Here is a 5855-nt window from a genome sequence, read left to right as displayed (position 1 = left end):
ATCCACACCCCGCAGCTGCAGAAAGAGAAGTTGTTGTAAGTCTTTTCAGATTTCGCACAATTCTCTCTTGTGTTATTATGTGTGTACATAATTAAAAACTTCAGTTCCCAGTGTGCAATGTGGGCAGTTCACCTGGAACCGGAAATGATATTGGGGAGCTGGTTGCACGTGCTCTGATCAAGCTGAAGCCATGAGCTGGTTGTATGCGATCATGTGGAGCTAGAGCCATTACAGTAAATAAATATGTATTAGCATTTTTACCTACGCTATTTGTCTTTATTAAGGACAAACATAACATGCTGTCAGAAGTCGACGTGAGTATTGTGAACAGTTTTGGGCTCCTCATCTTGGAAGAGATGTGCTGGCATTGGAGAGAGTCCAAAGGAGGTTCACAAGGATGATTCTGGGAATGAAAGGGTTATCATACGAGGAACGTTTGATGGCTCTGAGTCTGTACTTACTGGAATTTAGAAGGATGAGGGGAGATCTCATTGAAACCTTTCGCATGTTGAAAGGCCTAGGCAGAGTAGATGTGGAAAGGATGTTTCCCATGGTGGGAGAGTCTACGACAAGAGGGCGCAGCCTCAGGATAGAGAGGCATCCATTCAGAACAGAGATGTGGAGAAATTTCTTTAGCCAAAGGGTGATGAATTTGTGGAATTTGTTGCCACATGCAGCTGTGGAGGCCAAGTCGTTGGGTGTATTTAAGGCAGAGATTGATAGGTTCTTGATTGGATGGTATCAAAGGTTATGGGGAGAAGGCCAGGAAATGGGGTTGAGGAGGAGAAGAAAAAAAGATCAGCCATGATTGAATGGCGGAGCAGACTTGGGCCAAATGGCCTAATTCTGCTCCTATGTCTTGTGGTCTTATGGTCTAAACACAGAGTGTAAATGAATACCATGAGCGACTAAGAAAGAGACACTAGTTCTGATGAAAAAAATGACTACTTGATTAGGGAAGGGGCTAGCAGCAAGTGAGGTCGGCCAAGGAGGTGACAGAGCACATCGTGTCCTGAAGTTCACCAAGAGAGTCAGGTGAGTGAGAGAAGCCTAAAAAATTCCACTATGGAAAAGCTAACTCTTCCCGCAATTGCGCAGTTTAGAGCCAGAGGTGTGGATGAGAAATTGAAGGTGTCTATCTTTCAAGTGAGGCAGCAGACATATAAAGACAGGGATGTGACAACGATAGATTTGACTGTGACTACCTTTGATGTGAAGAGGATGTCTACAGAGGACCGTACTGAAAAGTGTAGTTCGACTGTGCTTGTTCTGCAGGGTATTGAAGGTGTCACTCAGTCTGCATCCTTATCCGCTTCCATCAGGACTGGGCTGCTGCCCAGTCTGCCATCGGCACAGACAACCCTCACCCATATGGCAATCCCCGGGACTACTGTCGTGACCACCTCCGTTTGTTGTGGAGGTGTGGCAGCCCACCTTCGTGAAACGTCACTTCTGCATTGACCTTGGTGAGGTTTTGTAAGGCAGTTACACATTGCACAGTATCTTTACACTGCACATGTTTAGAGTTTCATCTCCATAGTTACTTGAGTTCAGAAAACAAATTTCTGTCGCAATCGTCTCACTGATCTGCTCTGAATGTTGACATTTTCTCTTAGTTTCAGTTTAGTTTCGATCAACTGTTGTGCCCCACACTACAAAGTCAAGTTGACATTGGATCTGAAAACTGAGATACTTTTGAAAGATCTGAAAGGCTTTTTGATGCACGTTGTGTGTAGAATTCAGTAGTTGCAAAATTATTATACTTCCTTTCTTGTGTAAAGTACATTTCTATATTTTGTTCTTTAAAAAGGCAAAATAAATTGAAGACATTTTTTTGAAATCATAGTATATTCCACCTTGAAGGTACAAAAATTCCACACATTCCTGACCTTGAATCTACTTTGGAACAGAAATTGTTGTTCATTCGTCTATGCAAAAACGAGCTCTGGTGCAGGTTCGGGCTAAACTGTGTACACACACCCATCTGACTGAGTCTGGAGAAGCCTACACCTCCCACACCATTGGCTTTATAATTGGAAATTCCTACGCACAAAGGCTCTGCCTACAGGACTGCTGCAGTCTAACAATCGGTTTGCAGTGCTTCACTGGGCATGAGGTCCTTGGCTGTAAGCCATTCTCTATCATAAAAGTGTTTGTGAAAGAAATTGCTCCATTTTAGGCAATTTTTCTCCCTCTCCAGGGCTGCATCCACCCCCACCTCTTCAATGGAATGTGTTAATAATTTGCTTTGTGGAGATGAAAGACCCTTTGATAGGAACAGCGTAAACACATCTCACTCAGCTCAAAGGTCTTTGTCTAACAACCAAAGGACAGTCTTTCAAACAGTAACTGGGTGGAGTAAACAGTCCAATTCCTAAACACAGCTTCAGTCCTTACCTGCTAATAGCTATCTACAGTGAAGGGGATCCCTGCTGCTTACATAAAGGTCTAGAAAGTAATTAATGTGCAGATGTGCAGAAAATAATAAACCAAGGGAAATTAATTTTTAACAATATACTGTTCTGATTGTTTGCAAAAGAGTACATGCTGGTGCCAGGCATCAGAAAACATGCTGTTTTTGTTGTCACAACAAGGTGATAGTCTAGGAGAGGTTATTTCCCAGACGGATGATTTACCAGTGACAGGAAGCTGGGGTTATTCTCCTGAACATGGAGAGAGCTATTTCAGAGGTGTTCAAAGATTGGAGGAGAAGCAAAGGACTTGCCTCTCAGATCCTTTCACGACGTCCCAGAGCTCCTGATGGATAATAAAAATGCATGAGAACATAATATAAAAAGAAACAGAATAGTCTTTCAGTCCCCCATAAAATCACAGCTATTTTTTTGACCCCAGCAGCATCCTCCTGAACTAAACTGAGCGAGTGACAAAACAAATTGATGAAGGGAGAATGGTGGATGGATGTGGTGTGTATGGATTTTAATAAGGCAATCAACAACGCTCCCAGTGGTTGGCTCATTCAAAAATTCAGGAAGGATGGGTTCCAGGGAAACTTTGCGATGTTGAATTCGGAACTGGTTTACCCACAGAAGGCAGAACATGGTGTCAGATAGAAGTATTTTGCCTAAAGGTTGGTGACTAGTGGTGTCCCATAGGGATCTGTTGTGGAAGCCCAGTTCATTGTAAATTTTAAAAATGACTGGGAGGAGGAAATGAAAGGATGGGTTTGTAAGCTTGCAGATGGCATGAAGACTGGTGGTGTTGAGGATAGTGAAGAAGGCTGTTGAAGGTTATAACGGGACGCTGGTAGGGTGCAGAGCTGAGCTGCGAAGTACAGATGGTTCCACCCAGAAAAGTGTTTCGCTTTGGAAGGTTGAACTTGAAGGAAGAGCACATGGTGAGTGGTAGGATTCAATCTTGGAATCATATCCATACATCCCACGCAGTTGCTGCGCAAGTTGATAGGGTAGTTAAGAAATGTTGTGTTGACCTTCATTAGTCATGGGATTGAGGTTCAGAGCACAAGGTAATGTTGCAGCTCTATGAAACTCCAATTAGGCCGCACTTACGTTATGTTCAGTTCTGGTTGCCTCATTATAGGAAGGATGAGGAAGCTGAAGAGAAAGTGCAGAGGAGATTTACCAGGATGCAAATGATGGCTCTAAGCATGCAGAAAGGGTGAGTAAGCTATGGCTTTTCTCTTTGGAGTGAAGAAAATTAAAAGTCATTTGATAAAGGTGTACTAGTTGATAAAGGCATAGATAAAGTGAACAGCCAGAGACTTTTCCACAGGCTGCAAATGGCTAATACAAATGGGCATAGTGTTCAGGTGATTGAAGGAAAATACGGGGGTATGTCAAAGGCAGGATTTTTACATAGAGTGGTGGGTGCATAGAACGCCCTGCCTTAGGGTGATGGTAGAGGCAGACGTACTGGGGACATTTAAGAGATTCTTAGACAGGGACATGGATGAAAAAAAATGAGAGCACTGTGAGAGAGAAGGGTTAGACTGATCTCAGAGTGGATAAAAAAAATTGGCACAACACTGTTTTCTAAAGGGCCTGAACTGTGCTGTTCTCTGTTCTATGTACCTCCCTCTACAACTGGGTCCTCGGCTTCCTCACCAGAAGACCACAATCTGTGTGGATTGGAAATAACATCTCCACCTCACTGACAATCAACACTGGCGCACCTCAGGGATGTGTGTTTAGCCCACTGCTCTACTTTCTCTTCGCCCACGACTGTATGGCTAGGCACAGCTCGAATGCCATCCATAAATCTGCTGACGATACAACTATCGTTGGCAGAATTCCAGATGGTGACGAGAGGGTGTTCAGGAGCGAGGTATATCAGCTAGTTGTGTGGTGCCGCAGCAACAACCTTGCACTCAACACCAGTAAGATCAAGGAACTGATTGTGGACGTCAGATAGGGGTAAGACAAGAAAACACACACCAATTCTCATAGAGGGATTAGAAGTGGAAAGGGTGAGCAATTTCAAGTTCCTTGGTGTCAAAATCTCTGAGGATCTATCTTGGACCCAACATATCAATGCAGCTACAAAGAAGATGTGACTGTGACTATATTTCATTAGGAATTTGAGGAGATTTGGTATGTCTCCAAATACACTCACAATTTTCTACAGATGTACTGTGAGAGCATTCTAACTGGCTGCATCACCATCTGGTATGGTGAGGGTAGAGGATTGAATTAAACTGTAGAACTTGTAAACTTAGTCAGCTCCATCAAAGTCACTAGCCTCCGTAGTATCCAGGACGTCTTCAAGGAGCAATGCCTCAAAAAGGTGGCATCCATCATTAAAGACTCCCATTACCTTGGACATGCCCTGCACTCATTGCTACCATTGGGAAGGAGGTACAGGAGCTTAAAGACACACACTCGATTCAGGAACAGCTTCTTCCCCTCTGCCACTTGATTCCTGAATGGACATTGAAACCATGAACACTACTTCACCACTTACAAAAAATTATTTTTGCACTGCTTATTTAATTTAACTATATATATATATATATATTTACTGTAATTCACAGATTTTTTTTCTCTATTATTATGTATTGTATTGCATTGTTGCCTCAAAGGCAACAAATTTCATGACATATGAAACTTGTGATATTAAACTTGATTGTGATTTTCACTTGTACTCATCCAGGCATTGCCCATGATATTCATCCTCACAGAATCATACCTGACAGATAATCTGCCAGATTCTTTCAACACATTTCCCGGTTACACTCGCCAGCAGGATAGACCGACCAAGGATGCTAGACACACAAGGGACTGCAGATGCTGGAAATCTGGAACAATACAAACAATGTGCTGGAGGAGCTCAGCAGGTCAGGCAGCATCCATGGATGGGAATAAACAGCTGATGTTTCAGGACGAGACCCTTCATCAGGACTCGCAAGGACGCTGACTGGATTAAGAAAGCATGTCTTATGAGGAATGGTTGAGCGAGCTATGGGGCAAAAGAGATGAGAGGTTACTGGATATAAGTGCATAAAATAAGAGGCAAAGATAGAATTGACAGTCAGCACCTTTTTTCCGGGGCAGAAGTACGAGAGGGCATAATTTTAAAGTAATTGGAGGAAAGTATAGGAGGTGTCTGAGGTAGTTTTTTTTAACCCATAGAATGTTAGGTGCATGGAGCACGTTGCCAGTGCTCCTCAAAGCAGAAACTCCAGCCATTGCTGTTCTGCAGTCATCCCTGCTAGTGTTCCCTTCTGATCAACTTGGGCTAGCTCCTCTCTCAAGTCTCTGTAGTTCCCTTCCTTCACTGTAATACCAATATATCTGATTTTAGCTTCTCCCTCTCCAACTGTAGAATTAATTCTATTGTATTATGATCACTACCTCCTTTACCTTATCTTAAGCTCCCTA

The sequence above is a fragment of the Mobula hypostoma genome, chromosome 3, assembly GCF_963921235.1.
Source record: "Mobula hypostoma chromosome 3, sMobHyp1.1, whole genome shotgun sequence".
NCBI lineage: Eukaryota > Metazoa > Chordata > Chondrichthyes > Myliobatiformes > Myliobatidae > Mobula > Mobula hypostoma.
The sequence above is the reverse complement of the archived record's forward strand: the minus strand, read 5'-3'. Positions refer to the sequence as shown.